Raw genomic sequence first — 17,193 nt, 5'->3', positions numbered from 1 at the left:
AGGGCTTCCCAGCCTTTAATTTGTTGACAGTGCTATCACATTTGAGAATCTGCTAAAAAAGAAAACTTCTCCAAGATAAGAACAAACAGACAAACAATGAAGCCTGCCTGTAGAGCCAGCAAATCCCATAGCAAAGCCCTAGAGGGTAAGAGAGGAACCTCGGACAAGAAATTGATGGATGGTATTGCTGTCTTTGCACTGATAACATTTCAATTTTGGACAGTCAGAAAGAACCCACACTCTTGGATAGAAATGGAACTTACGAGCTAAGTCAGTTCAACCGGGCTCCTGGCAATGGCTAGGCTTTGTCTCAATCAGGAAACTTGCTTTCACTTGGACAATGACTAATTTATCATGCAACAGTTGTGGCCAGTCCCTGAACATGTACAAACCCAGGGATTATGCACATATATAAAAGGGTGTTGCTGGATATTACTATTACATTTTGTAGCCCAACGTTTGCTTTTCCTCTTCCCAAATCTCCCCAGTGTATTTGGGGGAATTACCTCCAATCCATCAGGCTCTGTGTTGGTGGGAGTAAAGCTCTAGGTGCCTGCCTGCCATAGGTACTAAAGTCTCCCTCTGTCTCAGGGATGCCTCCGTGGGTGTCTCCCAGGATTTGAATCTTGGGAAGGCGAAGCAAGGACCAGGAATCCCTGGAGCCTATTTATCCTGGAGGTTCACTCTCTAGGCTCTCCTGGTAAAAGATCCTCACTATGTTCCTGCAGCCCAGCCCTGGAGCTCTCAAGACTGATCCTCCAGCCGCCTATTGATTGTGAGCCCCCGATATCCTCCTGACAACTTCTCTCTGGCTGAAGTGAAGCAGAATCAATTTCGGTTGCTTGTAATCAAGAACTCTAATGGATACCAGCTAAGAGAAGGAGAGCAGCATCTGGGTCAAGAGTGACAGCAAGAAGAGAATGAAGAGACCACAGACGTGGCCAAAAACCCTTCCCCTCCTTGCTGCACTGCCTTGCGGAGGAACCTGCCAAAGGCTAGTTCCTCACTTCTTTGCTCTGCATACTAACACGAGAAGGCCTGAAGCTCATTTGCCAGAGAAATTCTAGCCATATCAGAAAATCTATACATTGGAAAATAAGTGTTAGGTGTGGCATTGGCTCTGGGAGTTCTTTGGAGGTATTCCACAAGGGACAGTCACAGTCACTGTGGCAAGCTTAAAAAACAAACAAACAAAAAGACTCTCCCTAAAGAAACAGTGAAATAATTAGAAAAATGGGATATATGGGTATTTTTATAATGGCAAAAATTTGACACAACTAATGCCCATCAAATGGAGATAAATTGTGATTTAAAGGTATATACATATACTTATGCCCATAGGTATACATATAAATATATGTGTGTATGTGTGTATATATGTGTGCATCGTAGTCACGTATGTACATATGTATGCACACACACACATATATATCCTCTAGGAAGCCATTGTCAAGATGGGATTAAATATGCAACTATTTTATGAGAGAAAAATACAAGAAACTGTGATGTCAGTCTGACCCCAAGTAAAGAACAGTCAACAAAGTTGGGCGAATTCATCCTTGATTCCCCTGTAATCTAAGGATGGTTTGGTAAAACTGTTGGGGATTAAATTTGAGGAGTCCCATCTCTCCCAGGAAAGGCCTGTGTTCCCTGCTGTTCTCAGTCACTGGGGAAGTGTGGCGCTGTTGGCACAGTGATAGATTTCAGAGTGCAGCAGCTGGGGTCCTTGGTCAATTACTTTCTTTGAAGTCAGATATTTGTGCAGCATGGTCTCATAGCTCAATCTCTCTCTCCCTCTCTCTCTGTCTCTCTCTGTGTGTGTGTGTGTGCACGCATGCATATTCATTAACAGAAGGTTTAAAATGTTGAAGCAAGTGTATAGTTCTCCACCTGGAAACATAGACATGATACACCCTTCTCACAACCTTCTTTTACTATGGAAGCAAGAGTGCCTCTTGCACTTGGGAAAGAGTCTGACTCTGGTCATTGCCTCTTCCCATTTTGGTCCCACAACGAGAGGGCTTTATCTGCTCTACTCAATAAAGGGAGGCCTTGGTTGACTTTCGCTGAAGGATTCTCATTCTGTTGGACTTCTATAACTTCCTTGAGAGGATCTTCAGGGAGCAAGAGCGACTAACACCTGGAAGTTTGAAAACTCTCAGCGATATGTTGTTTCTCAGTAGCGTAAGAGCAAAAATACATCAGATTTCACCTTTATAAATAACAGTGCAGGAAGGGCTATTACAATCACTCCAAACTCATTTAGACCAAGTGCACTCTAATGAAAAGACTGCTCAAATTCATTTCCATGAAATTGATTTTTAATTCCACAAATTGGGTTTTAATGGAAACTAGTGATGCTTAGGAATGCTATACTCTTTGGGCATTGCCTCCTTGCAACTCAGGAATTTAGGAATCTTGAGACTGGAAGGGGTTTTCTGAGTCTGCCAGTTACACTTCAAAAGAGAGGAACACTTTTAAAAATATATGCTTTCACTTGTTACACACAAATAATTGGGAAAACTTTTTTTTTTCCCACAATGATACCATGTAACCCTATGAATCATTTTTATTGTTCTGCGTTCTCATTCAATCTTAATTCATATTCATACCTACTTTTTAAAGAATAGTAATCATACTATAAAGTTGTGCATACTTTTTTCACTGAGTATCCTACCACAAGAATTTTAGTATGCTGCTACTTAGCTACCATATTTTAATTTCTAATGGCTACCTAAATATTCCAGAGTCTTGTACCATAATTTACCCATTCGCTCTTATTAGTCATTTAGATTGTTTTCCGTTATAAATCAAATTACCATGACCAGACAGATTAGGTTATAAACTATTTTAGAAGACCTCTGGGAAAGACTGCAGTGGTAAAATTCCATGTAGGATAAAGCCCTTAATGTCAGAGAAATATTTCCTAGTGTCTAAACTAAATTTTCACATTATTACTAAAAGGTAATAACTTATTCTCTCTTCCTTTTTCCCTGAATTTTAACCTTCCATATATTATACCTTTTATTACCATTTAGATGTGATACCAATAACATGCCTACAACTTAATTATTCTTCTTCCCAGAAAATAACGTACAGTTCACTTCTGTATTAATTTTAGAATGCTTCCTCAAATAGGACCATTGGCCTAAATATTTGTAAAAATAAAAAATATAAGAAAGTAGAAGTTTTTGTTACCGGGTATTATTTTTATTTCTATGAGAATATCTTTAAAATTTTTTTTATTATAATTTCAACTTTTATTTTAGATTCAGGGGGCACATGGGTAGGTTTTTTATATGGATATATGGTATGACACTCAAGTTTGGGGTATAAATGATCCCATCACCCAGGCAGTGAGCATAGTACCTGATAGGCAGTTTTTCAGCCCTTGTTCCCTGCTCTTTCTCTTTCTAGTAGTTCCTGTTGTCTACTATTCCTATCTTTATGCCCCTGTGTATCTAATGTTTAGTTCTCATAAGTCAGGACATCTGGTATTTGTTTTTCTGTTCCAGTGTTAACTTGCTTAAGATAATGGATTCCAGCTGCATCCACATTGCTGCAAAGGATGTGATTTTGTTCTTTTTTAATGGCTGCATAGTATTCCATTGTGTATAGGAGATGTACCACATTTTCGTTATCCAGTCCATCATCGGTGGGTACCTAGGCTGAGTCCATGTCTTTGCAACTGAGAATAGTGCAGTAATTAACATAAAAGCGCATGTGTCTTTTTGGTAGAATGATTTATTTATTTTTGGGTATATAGCCAGTCATAGTATTGCTGGATTGAATGATAATTTTAAGTTCTTTGAGAAGTCTCCAAACTGCTTTTCACAGTGGCTGATCGAACATATATTCTCACCAACAGTGTATGTGTTTCCTTTTCTCCACAGCCTCGCCAGCTTTTATTATTTTTTGACTTTTTAATCATGGCAATTCTGACTGTTGTGAGATCGTATCTCATTGTGATTTTGATTTGCATTTCTGTGATGATTAGTGATGTTGAGTATTTTTCATGTTTCTTGGCCACTTGCATGTCTTCTTTTGAGGAGTTTCTGTTGATGTGCTTTGCTTATTTTAAAATAGGATTGTTTGTTTTTGTTTGTTGATTTGTTTAAGTTTCTTATAGATTCTAGGTATTAGACTTTTGCCAGATGCACAGTTTGCAAATATTTTCTCTCATTCTCTAGGCTGCCTGTTTACTCTGATGATAGTTTCTTTTGCTGTGCAAAAGCTGTTTAATTAGGTCCCACTTGTCAATTCTTGTTCTGTTGTGATTGCTTTTGGAGTCTTCATCATGTAAAATCTTGTAAATACCTATGTCCAGAATGGTATTTCCTAGGTTTTCTTTGAGGGTTTTTATTGTTTGATGTCTTACTTTTAAATCTTCAATCTATATTGAGTTAATTCTTGTATATGGTGAAAGAAATGGGTCCAGTTTTATTCTTCTTCTGCATATGGCTAGCCAGTTATCCCAGCATCATTTATTGAATAGAAAGTCCTTTCACCATTGCTTTCTTCTGTTGATTTTCTTAAGATCAGATGGTTGTAGGTATGTGGCTTTATTTCTGGGTTCTGTATCCTGTTCCACTGTTCTGAGTGTCTGTTTTTGTGCCACTGCCATGCTGTTTTGATTTGTAGGCTTATAATATAGTCTGCCATTGGGGAACGTGATGCCTCCAGCTTTATTCTTTTTGTTTAAGATTGCTTTGGCTATTTGGGCTCTTTTTTGTTTCATATGAATTTTAGAGTAGTTTCTTCTAATTCTGTGAAAAATGACATTGGTGGTTTGATAGGAGAAGTGTTGAATCTGTAGATTGTTTTGGGCAGTATGGCCACTTTACTGATACTGATTCTTCCAATCCATGAGCACAGACTGCTTTCTCGCTTGTTTGTATCATTCATGACTTCTTTCAGCAGTGTTTGTAGTTCTCCTTCTGGAGCCCTTTCACCTCTTTGGTTAGATGTATTCCTAGGTATTTTATTCTTCTTGTAGCTGTTATATGTGCCATTGTATTCTTGACTTGGCTCTTAGCTTGAATGTTATTGGTGTGTAGAAATGCTACTGATTTTTGCACATTGATTCTGTAATCTGAAATGTTATTGAAGTTTTTTTTTTAATTAGATCTAGGGGCCTTTTGTTGAAGTCTTTAGGGTTTTCTAGGTATAGAATCATATTATCAACGAAAGGATATAATTTGACTTCTTCTTTTCCTACCTGGATGCCTTTTACTTTTTTCTCTTGCCCAATCCCTATGGCTGGGACTTCCGGTACTATGCAGAATAGGAGGGGTGAGAGTAAGCATCTTTGTCATGTTCCTGTCCTCAGGGGGAATCCTTCCAACTTTTGCCTATTCAGTATGATACTGACTGTGGGTTTCTCATAGCTGGCTCTTATGATTATTTTGAAGTATGTTCCTTCGATGCCTAGTTGGTTGAGGGTTTTTATCTTGAAGGGATGTTGGATTTTATTAAAAGATTTTTCTACATTTATTGAGATCACAATATGGTTTTTTTTTCATTCTGTTTATTTGATGATCACATATATTGATTTGCATATGTTGAACTAACTGCATTCTAGGAATAAAGCCTACTTAATTGTGGTGAATTGACTTTTTGATGTGCTGCTGGATTCGGTTTGCTAGTATTTTGTTGAGAATTTTTACATCTATGTTCATCAGGGATATTGGCCTGTAGTTTTTATTTTTCATTGTGTCTTCACCAGATTTTGGCATCAGGATGGTGCTGGCTTTGTAGAATAAGTAGAGAGGAGTCTCTTTGATTTTTTGGAATAGTGTCGGTAGAATTGCTACTAGGTAATATTTTATTTAAAATGAACGATGGATATTTCACAATTCCAGTTCAACTTTTGAACCTTAATTTGACATTTGTGCACAAATGTTACCCAAGCAACTCTACCCATCACTTACCCACCTCTAGTCTCTCTACGATTTACTGGTTATGACCATGCTAGGATGAAGCAGAAAACATCCCTGTGTGTTTGCGTATTATTCTACACTTAACAAGGTACTTGCACTACATTTAATCTTTTTTTTTCTTTTTGAGACAAAGTCTTGCTCTGTCACCCAGGCTATAGTGCAGTGGCGCAGTCTTGGCTCACTGCAACCTCCGCCTCCCAGGTTTAAGCCATTCTCCTGACTCAGCCTCTCAAGTAGATGGGATCACAGGCATGTGCCACCATGCCTGGCTAATTTTTGTATTTTTTAATAGAGACGGGGTTTCACCATGTTGGCCAGGCTGGTCTTGAATTCCTGACCTCAGGTGATGCACCTGCCTCAGCCTTCCAAAGTGCTGGGATTACAGGCATGAGCCACCACACCTGTCCTCAATCTTCCCAACAAAACTATGGGGTTAGGTATTGTCACAGCTGAGGAAAAGAAGGTTTGGAAGCCATTATCCAATGGTTAAAACATGGCAGGGTCATCAGGTTGATGGATTCTCAATGCTATGAACTTTCGACTAAGCCACATTGCCTCTCCCTAAGGTCACATAACACAGACAACCTTCCAGTATCTGGACAACTTAACCACGCATATAACTCTCTGAGGACCTGGGCCATGATCACTTCTCTGCTGGGCGATAATTAAACTGCTGTTAATTAGCATTGACTGTGCTGGAGAGGGAGAGGCCAAGAGAAAGGGGAACAAAGGGGACACCTGCCTCCAAAGAGGGTGAGGGACGTCTTTACTTGAAGTGAGAGCAAGAAAAGGAGCATAAAATGTGAAACTAACGTGTTGCTGAAAATACTGAAGTTTATTAATTTATGATGTCCTTGATCGTGTAAAATTATTTCCGGTGCCACTGAGAATTATTTACCACTGTGATGGGTTGGATTGTGCTGCCCTGAAAGATATATTGAGGTGCTAACCTCCAGTGCCTCAGAATGTGACCTTATTTGGAAATGGGGTCGCTGCAGGTGTGATTAGTTAAGATGAGGTCATACTGGATTAGGATGGGTCCCCAGTCAATACAGCTGGTGTCATTACGCTAAGAGGGCCAAGAAACAGGGAGAATGCCACATGAAGACACACAGACACACAGGGTGAAGACATACAGAGATGGAGGAGGCAGAGACTGGAGTTAAGTCACTACAAGCCAACAAGGTGGCCTCATCAAGCAGAGGTCCCTAGCCTTGATTGCACAGTGCAATCATCTGGGGAGGTGGCAAAAGCCCTATGCTCAAGCCAAACCCCAGAGCAGGGAACTGAGAGTTGCTGGGGATGGGCGCTGGCCTCAGTAGTGTTTAAAACTTTGCAGGTAATTCCAATGAGCAGCCAGTGTGGTGAGCCAGTGTGCTAGGGGAAGTATTAAAAATGCAGCAAAAGTACCCAAAGAGCATGAATCTTTTATTTATTAAAAGCCTCTTAATTTGCATGTAAGGTAGCCTGCCTTTATTAGGGCTGAGGATTTTTTTTTTCCTGATAGGTTAAAACACTTTAGCTCTAACAGCCATGGATGGGCTTGAGGACACATCCATATGGGACACAGGAGTAGGGCTGACCCCTCTGGCCCCTGGCCTGGTCATCCTTGTCATTGTTGTCTTCCTGGGGAGGGGAGAGGACCTGAGGCATTTGTAGGGTGTGCTCACAGAGCTGGGCAGCAGACAGGGACAGGGTAAATTCTTCCTCTCACAAGGAATGTTAGAGGGAGGGCTGGGAACTTACATTTCAAGCTTTGGGAAGCTGGTAAGAATTGAAATGGACTGGGTTGTGTATCCTTCATCTCAGAAATAGGAACATAGCTTAACTTATTTGTAGGCACACAGCTGCCTTCTGTGTAATATTGTGAAGGAGGCAGCATAGGATTGTGGATGAGAGCTTGGTCTTGGGGACAGGCAGACGCGAGTTACAGGCCCTGCTGCACCTGTTGTTCTCTAGCTGTGGGAGCTCCAGCAAGCTGTGGAACCCATTTAAGGCTCAGTTTGCTCACATGTACAATAAGGATAAGCCCTAGTGATGGCTGACATTTACTGAGGGCTGCGCTGGGCAGTGCCCTGAGTGTTCATGTACCTTATCTCAGTTATTTTTCCCGACAACCACATGAGGGGTTAGGAATGAAGGCACGAAGACACTAAGTGGCTGGTCAAGGGTCATACTGTTAGCCAAGGGCAGAGCCGCGGGACATGCCTGTTGTGGGCTGGACTTTGTTCCCTTTATGTTCAAATGTTGAAGTCCTGATCCTCGGTACCTCAGAATGGGACTGTATTTGAAGACAGTGTCTTTAAAGAGGTCATTAGGTTAAAGTAAGGCCATTAGGGTGGGGCCTCATCCAACATAACCGGTGTCATCATATTCAGGCACTGTTACCAAGAGAGGGAATGGTGTGAGGACACAGGGAAAAGATGGCCATCTGCAAGCCAAGGAAAAAGCCTGGAGCAGGTCCTTCCCTCATGGTCCTGATGAAACCAACCCTGATGACACACTCATCTCAGACTTTTACCTCCATACATTTCTGTCCTTTAAGCCTCTGACTGTGCCCCCCCACCCCCCCCCCACGTATGACAGCCCTTGCAGACTGACGCGACACTCCAGAGTCTAGCTGCAGGGCCTGCGTGCTTCTTCATTGTACTGTGCTGTCCACCCCCACTTGGACTTTGGTTGTACTGAGGATCAAGGGTGATGGGGCCTGTAAGCAACTGGACCACAGTGTGAACTCAAGACATGCCAGCAATTACTTCTACAATTTTTGCTAATGTTTTTGTAAAGTAGAAAGGTGGCAGGATATGACTTCCAGTGTTCCAGAACACGTCAAGCCAGGCTTGTCTCACTACAAAATGGCCCAGATGCCTGGACTTTATTCTTCTTGCTCTTAGCTAACTGAAGACAAAGCAAATCAAATGTGGGAAGAGAAGCCAGTTGGAGTACATTCCTACGTGTGCCCTGAATGCACCACAAGTCCCTGTCTGCACGAGACGCACGTCTCCACATCTTTTTGTTAGGCTTTACCTTCCTTCCTTCCTTCTTTCCTTCCATCCTTCCTTTCTTCCTCCCTCCTTCCTTCCTTCCTTCCTACTTCCCTCCCTCTCTGTTTCCTTCCTTCCTTCCTTCCTTCCTTCCTTCCCTACTTCCTTCCTTCCTTCCTCTTTTTCTTTTTTCCTTCCTTCCTTCATTTTTAAGATAAGTTTTACGTTCACAGCAAATTAAGAGGGAGGCACAAAGAGTTCCACATATCCTCTGTGTCCTCACATACGTGGCCTCCCCATTACTGTCACCATCCCTACCGGGGCACGTGTGCATTTGTTACACATGCTGAACTGACACTGACACACTGTCATCACCCATGGTCCACAGTCTACATGAGGGCTCACTGCTGGGGCTCTAGCTTTTCTGCCTTTGCCTTTGCAAGGCAGTGTGTTACCTCAGTGTTTGAACTGATGAGCTAGACACAGTTCATCAAGCGAGGAACCCCCCAAAAGTCATCGCTAAAAGTGATGTGGGAGGTTATGGAAGAAAAAGGCCACTCCAAGGTTCAGATGTTCTAGTTCATCTGCTTTTCTGCCAACTGCTGGCTTTGGTTGTCGAGAGCCAAACAGGAATCTAGAGAGAGGTTGGTGGAGGGAAGACTTGACCCATGGCGGTCAGACGCCAGGAGGGCGGGAGCAGGCAGCAGACAGGGAGCCTGCCGGCTTAATTGCCTCCTTGAGCAGGAGGTATGACTTTTTGGAAAGCCCAATTATAGACAAATCACACAGCTTAGGTTTTCAAAGAATACCGAGTTAAGCCACAATTACGGCTGAATGCACAGTATTGATTGCCCTCATTTAGAGAGGTTGGCCCATCTTGCAAGAATAAAGACGATCAATTGAGGAGGGAGGATATGGCTGCGTGCCTCTGACCACAGTTCCAGTCACTGCGTCTTAGTGACAAGATATTAATGAATTGCTATCTATCATCGAAAGCTCTGGATACAAGGTATACCATGAGATAAATCAATGTAATCAGGGAGGGATCGAAAGATGGAGCGAGGTGCAAAGGCAGCCAATGAGAACCCCAAGGAGGTGAAATCTCAGCTTCTACGTTGGCTGGAACTTGTGCATTGCAGCCAAGGCTGTGCTTGTTCCTAGGGTGGTGGGGAAATGTTAGGAGATGGATTTAGGAAATTATATTAAGGAAAAGGATATTAAAAGATGGAGGCCCTGTGCCAGGTGTTAAGGCAGGGGTGGTTAGACTGGGGTGTGCTTGAGAGAACAATTTTCCAGAGAAGCTAGACAGCCCCTAAATGCTGTCTTTGGCCAAAATGACAAGTTCCTCTCAATGAGTGTCTCCTGAGATGGGAATGCAGTAAAGAAGCAAAGCTCACTAAGCCTCTTTAACACATGAATAGCTTTGGCCATGTGCATTGTAGCACCCCAGAGAGCCTGCCTGGGCCAGGCAGATGGCTCTGTTTCCCATCACAGGTGGGCTAAAGGGCCTCAGTCTAACAAGGAGCGCTCCTGGGAGGACAAACGGGAGGAGGAACAGAAGGATGGTAGGGAGGATGAGAAGTCTCTGTCCTTGTTCAAGCCAGCTGTGTCCAGTCAGTGTCCCCACATCTGACCAGTGCACTCAGCACTACACCTTCCTGGAAAGGCGTTTGGGGGCGAGAGGTTAAGGGGAGCCAACAGGACCCACAGAGAAGGTGGTCATGGCACCTGGCTGGGAATGAATTGTTCCAGCATCACCCAGGAATACAGGCTCCAAAAGCTTCGTTCTTGCAAAGCCTGCTTCATTTTGTTGGTGCATGATCCAGTTCTGCTAGTGTACCAGAAGGAGGATGCTGGGTGGGGACATGTCTGGATTGCCTAGTTCCCATTCTGTGCTGGAGGGAGGCCTCATTAATGTGCTTCTGGAAGGCACAGGTGGATCTAACTGAATATGTTCTGCAGTTTCATTCAATCATGCTGTATATGGCCAGTAAGCTTCAATGGAAAGAGCTAATAGCATCAAGGTCACGTGTCTTGGACCTGTGGGTCAGTTACCTTGAGTTTCCATGGCCACAGGCTAATGATGGCACCCCATTGCCAGCTGCTGCCTTACAAATGTGTGTGATGAAAACGGGGGCAGTGGGCGGGTGGAGAGTATTGTTGATCTGATCCAAAGTCATGTCTCTCCTGAATGCTAAAGACTGTGCCCCACACAATGGGGTTCAGTAAACAAGCACTGAATTTTAAGTAAGAAAGAACTGGCTTTGGGTCCTGGCATGGTAGGCTTCTGATTTGTGCATGTTCTGAGGTAGGTCCTCAAATTCCCCATGTTGTGCTTTCTTCATCCAGACCAAGGGTTTGGCAAGTCTAACCTGCTGACTGCTTTTGTAAATAAACTTCGTTGGAAGACAACTAGGCCCATTTGTTTATACACTGCCTATGGCTTCTTTCACACTGCAGCCGTAGAGTTGAGTAATTGCAACAGAAACCATATCACCTGAAAGCCTGAAGAAATATTTGCTCTCTGGCTCTTTATGGAAAGTTTGTTGATTCCTGGTGTATAGCATGGAGATGATGGAAGTCTTGACCTCACAGGCTTACTGGCGAGGATGACATGAAATAAACTTTCCTTGTTGAGAATAATGAAACATGAGATAAATGTCATTGACTATAATGATAATATATTCATGGAATCATTTCATTGTCAGGGTGGAAGCAGGGGCAGCATTTGGGTAGTGGCACAAATCATGTGATTTGAGGGGCACAAAGAAAGCCCCTGATGATCCATATCACCTCCCCTGAGCACTACTGACTGCACTCCTACCATGAAAGGTTAAGCTTTAATTCTGAGCACTCATTATCCAGGCTGATTATGTCTCTATTTGAAAAGACTTGGAAAACAAGTCCTCTGGGAAGGGCAACACATCTAGGTGTTATCATTTACCCACACTTGTACATGAACTCATTAATTAGGCAGGTTTTTGCAAAGATGGTGGTTGAGATTGGTTGGAGGAAGGAACAGGAGTTTACGGAAAAGGTAATTTTGAAAGCCTTGGGCAGTCTCCTGCAAGTCAGGGAGAAATGCTACTGAAATCAACAACAAAGGACCCAGGGCTCAGGCTGGGCACCATCACGAGAAGAAGGACTAAGACAAAAGAGGTGACAATGCACTGGGAAAAGAGCCTTCCACAGTTATTAGTTTTTCTAGGCACATTTTTTATGTGTGGCATGTCTTTGGCATGGAGGGATACACCCAACAGTTATTTGTTGTAACAAAGGTTGCAGTATTGCTTCTGGTAAGTTTTCAGTGGGGAGCAAACAAACGAGCTGTCTGCTACAGAATACAGATGGATTCCTGAAAATTCCTGATCGCCTTAAACTAACACACTCCAAAAATTAACGGTTTAATTTTTGGATGAGGACAATGAAGTAAAGAGTTAGAAAGGAGCGAAGATTCACTTCCTCAGTTCTTTCTTCTTTAAGGATATCTGTTTTTAACATTCCTCAAAGGTTGGCGCCTTAGTCAACAGCAATGCCTTGTCCATTATTTCCTCTTATTCACATTTCATTTGTTGCCAATGGAACAGTTCCAGGGTGATGGTAGAAAAAAAAAACGTGCTTTGAAATTGCAATTGGCATATGTCTGAAATATTTGGGGGCTGGTGACTGTGCCTCCCAGCACCAGGCAGCTGGAGAGTAATTCGTATGTCAAGCCAAGCAGCCCACAAATGACAAAACACCAACAAGGAATAAAGGTCCGAGCAATTGATTCTTAACACACTTCTGCTTACGCACGGAGCACCCGGTGACAGGACGTTAATGAGCCCCAGCATGGTGATGCGGAACAAGTGAAAAAAGTAATGAATCGACTTTGCAATAGTGCTCCTGGAAGGTACAGAACAATCCATGCACTTAGATTAGCCCTTTGAGAAATACCAGGAGAAAGTGGCTTTTCATCCTGCAGTGGGCAGTTTTCTGTGGCTGTGTAACAGATGGCCACAAACTAGTGGCTTAAAACAATACAAATTTTCTCTTACAATTCTAGAGATCAGAGATCTAAAATCAGCGTGTCAGCAGGGCTGTGCTCCTTCTAGGGGCTGTAAGAGGGGGATTCATTTTTTTGCATTTTCCAGCTTCTGGAGGCTTCCTCATTCCTTAACTCATGACCCCATTTCTCCAGGACCAATGGCAGCAACAGTGGGTGAAATATTTCTTGTAGGATATTACCTCAACTTTCTCTTCTACCTTCCTCTTGTAAGGATACTTGTGATTATATTGGGCCTATTCAGATTATCCAGGATAATCTCCCTGTCTTAAAGTCAGCTTATTAGCAACTTCAATTTTGCCTACAACCCTAACCCCCACTTGCCATGTGGCATAACATATTTACATGTTCTAACGCTTAGAATGTGGACATCTTTGGGAAGGCCATTATTCTGCCTGCCACATGCAGAAAGGGAGCTAGCATTCATGCCGGAGAAGTGAAGTTAATTGCTGACAAGTTCTACTGAAGATATCTGTGCAGGGATGAAGGAGTCCTGTTTCATAGCTGGCAGATAGTGAAAACAGAGGCCATCCTCAGGAGGACAGCTACACATGGGTTATACTATTTTCTTATATGAGTCAAATTGGAGCTACTAAAACCACCTAATTCCATTCATTTCCACAAACATTTAAGACGGGCTTATTAACTATCAGATGTTGTGGTGGCCACGGGGAATTTGTAAATAAATGAATCTGTCTCCCAAGTATAGTTGGTGTGAGTTGTATTAAGTTCAGCTACAGATGCAACATGTATTTCTTCTCATGCAATGCAGAGAGTGCTGAATAAAGGGAGAGTGAGAGTCAGTCTCTGGAGAAGGACTGTCTAGGCCCATACATTAAGTCTACCACTTGCTAGTCAAATTTCTTAAGTTTTCTGTAGATTTGTTTTCTCACCTATAAAATCGGGATAATTACAGCAGGAGCCTCACTGTGTCGTGATAAAAAATAAATGTTGCCTGGGTGCAGTGGTTCATGCCTGCAGTCCCAGCACCTTGGGAGGCTGAGGTGGAAGGATCCCTTGAGGCCTGGGGTTCAAGACCAGCCTGGGCAATATAGCAAGACCCGTCTCTACCAAAAAAAAAAAAAAAAAAAAGAAAAAGAAAAATTAGTCAGGTGTGGTGGTGCACACCTGTAGTCCTAGCTGATTGAAGGGCTGAGGTGGGGATCACTAGAACCCAGGAGGCCAGGGCTGCAGTGAGCTACGATTGTGCCACTGTACTCCAGTCTGAGTGACAGAGTACAACCCTGTCTCAAAGCAAAAAAAAAAAAAAAAAAGGTTATTAAAGAGCTTTATAGGCTAGACCTGGTGGCTCATGCCTGTAATCCCAGCATTTTGGAAGGCTGAGGCAGGTGGAGTGCTTGAGTCCAGGAGTTGAAACCAGCCTGGGAAACATGGTGAAGCCGCATCTCTACAAAAAATACAAAAATTAGCCAGCCATGGTGGCACATGCCTGTAGTCCCAGCTACCCGGGAGGCTGAGGTAGGAGGATCACTTGACCTCAGTGGGGCAGAGGGTGCAGTGAGCCGAGATTGTACCACTGCACTCCAGGCTTGGTGACAGAGCAAGGTCTCTGTTACAAACAAACAAACAAACGGGCTTTATAGATTGCTTAATATTAAATGAATTCTAAATAAATTAGCATGAAATAATAACACCATCCCAACAATGTTTCTGAATGATGCTAATTTTGCTGTATATGTGTGCATGTGTAATTTGGTGGGTGTGACACACATCTTATCACTCAAGAACATTTACAGTATACAGTCTACTCTTTAAACTGTCTACTCCAATTTTCCTTCTTGGAAAATGGGACTAGATCACGCGTCATACAAACAAATCACAGATAATCAATTACCCTTATGGCCAGGTTAACCTTACACTTTTGGGAACGCATGGTTCTCACCGAACAGTCGCTAAAGCTGCCTGGTCAGGATTGGGAAGATGCAAAAATGCATGTTGCACACAATATTGAGAGGTGGCCCTGGGGCATGGTCATGGAACACTGTGGAAAAACAGTTGAGGAGAGAGATTTTTCAGTAAACAAGTCTGACTTTTGAGAGCACGTGTGGTTATTCTGCTCTTGTGTCTGTCCCTCTTAAAAACAGTTTTTCTGCCAGAATCATTTGTCGGAAAGAGGCTTCTGGATACTAACTCCTTGCTTAGTGCTCTTGAGTTTTTCATTGAAGTACTCAAGACATGCCATGAAAAGCAGAACTCATAGTCCATCTGCTGCTAGAATTCAAAAGAATTGCTGCTAAGTAGCGTAGCTATTCAGTGCAGCTGAATAAACACATTTGACAGTCCATCTCTCTAGGGTTCATGAAAACAAGAGAATTTTTCAGCAACAACCCGTTTTTGAAAGGGTAAACATAAAATAAAGAAAAGACATATTCATTTCCAAAATACACAATTGATAGATGAGAAGTGGATACTGGAAGATAATTTTTCAGCAAAAATCCTTTTTTGAAAGGGTCAACATAAAAATAATATGTATCAATAAAGAAAAGACATACATTTCCAAAATACACAATTGATGGAAGGGAGGTAGATACTGGTGGCAGCTCACTTCACTTTGGTAGTTATAAATCACAAAATTCAAATGTGTGACTAGAAACATAAGAACCCTGGTGTCAATGATTACAGTGGATTGTCATTTTTTAATCACTTCATTTGTTCAGAGTCTAAGAGAAATATGCAGTAAGGGTGGAAGAGATTCAATTTCAACCCTGCAATCTTTTATTTATTTGTTTGTTTGTTTGTTTTTGAGACAGTCTTGCTCTGTCACCCAGGCTTTATAAGACACAAGAATTATTGTTATTGGATTAGGATCTCAGGATGGATCCAGCCAAAGGAACAATACCATCACCTTAGCCCTACATCTTTGTGGCCTCACTCATATCCTCTCCACAAGCAGGGCTTTACAGATGAGACAGGGCATCAGCTAGGGAAAATTGCTTCTGGTCTCCCAAATACCTAAGTTCTAGATTCTTCTCATATCCATAAGTAACTTTTCCTTATGTAAAAATCCAACAATGCTTCAGCCTGGATTTCAAGGCAACAGAGTCCGACCCACCCTATCTACCTGCATCCAGACAGGCTCATGTCCTTACTAAGTTCTGCTGTGCCTCCGTGGACTTCCTCTCCAGAATGCATTCACTAGCATCTCGTGGCAAAACACTGATGCATAAACCACTAGGCTTAATATCTTTTCTTTTTTTCAGAATTGATGACTTGGAAAGGTTTAATATCTTTAATATCTACTACACTTCCTGATGATACCTGTCATTATGTTTGTCTGTTTGTCCTCTGACAAGATTATTTGAATCATACAGCTGTGACTTCAGTAATCATTTAGCACCATATCATTGGCTGTGTCCCATGCTTTAGTGCTGTATTTGCCATTAAACTGTAATTTACATGGGGGGTGAGCAACAAAACCAGGGTGCAAGAATATATTTTATCTCACTGCATGAGAAAAAAGGCTTCTGCTGCTTCCGTAATACAGCTTTGCATTTACGGTTTACATGAGATGTATATGAGAATACGATTACCACCCCTACCACCACCTTTCCCACATGTGAACAAGCCCACCATGGTTCTCTGATGGAGTGTGATTTCTATTCACTTTTCTCCTCCACTTCCAAATATGCTCGGATCATACTGTGCTCAAGCAAGCAAATGGAAGCTACCAGGTTGCTCATGCCTTGTCAGCATTTTTAAAAGCCGCATTGCACCTCATTTCACAATGTGAAATTCGATCACTTTTATGCAACCGTTTTACGGGGTCTGAAAAGTGCTGTGTATCCCTAAGAAGCTTTCTAAGGGAGGGTCTTGTCATATTAGTTGTTGAACAAATCTCACTAAAAATGTGTGCTGTTCTTAATGAAAACTAGATGGCATGCCTTGATGAGGCCAGCAAAATCACTTCAAAAGTATGTGATTTGCTATGTGAACATTACCATATCCTTTCTGAGAATTCTATCTCAAATTAAGGAGGGTTGATTTGCTGGACGTTCTGCTATCAATTTGGACTCACCTATTGTACTAGCTTGTTGAGACTGTCTTCCCTTTGAATTGCCCAGTGTCTCCTAATCATTCTAGGAATGACATGTATTCGTTTGCCCTCCCAATAGCACTCAGAGCCCTAGGAAGGTCCCAGCCCTGTCTGGTCTCCTAGTACCATCCCTCTTCCCAGGAATGAGCCCTCTCTCACTCTGTTTCTGAG

General features: G+C 42.4%; 1 protein-coding gene across 2 annotated transcripts in view; it reads right to left on the bottom strand.

The window, feature by feature from the left end:
- PCSK2 (proprotein convertase subtilisin/kexin type 2) overlaps positions 1-17,193 on the bottom strand; it is a 244,114-nt gene that overhangs the window by 116,882 nt on the left and 110,039 nt on the right. The gene's annotated exons all lie outside the window — the stretch shown is intronic.

This window comes from Sapajus apella, unplaced genomic scaffold, assembly GCF_009761245.1.
Source record: "Sapajus apella isolate SASKATOON/1434 unplaced genomic scaffold, GSC_monkey_1.0 scaffold65, whole genome shotgun sequence".
Classification (NCBI taxonomy): domain Eukaryota; kingdom Metazoa; phylum Chordata; class Mammalia; order Primates; family Cebidae; genus Sapajus; species Sapajus apella.
This window is presented reverse-complemented; position numbering and strand designations above follow the sequence as displayed.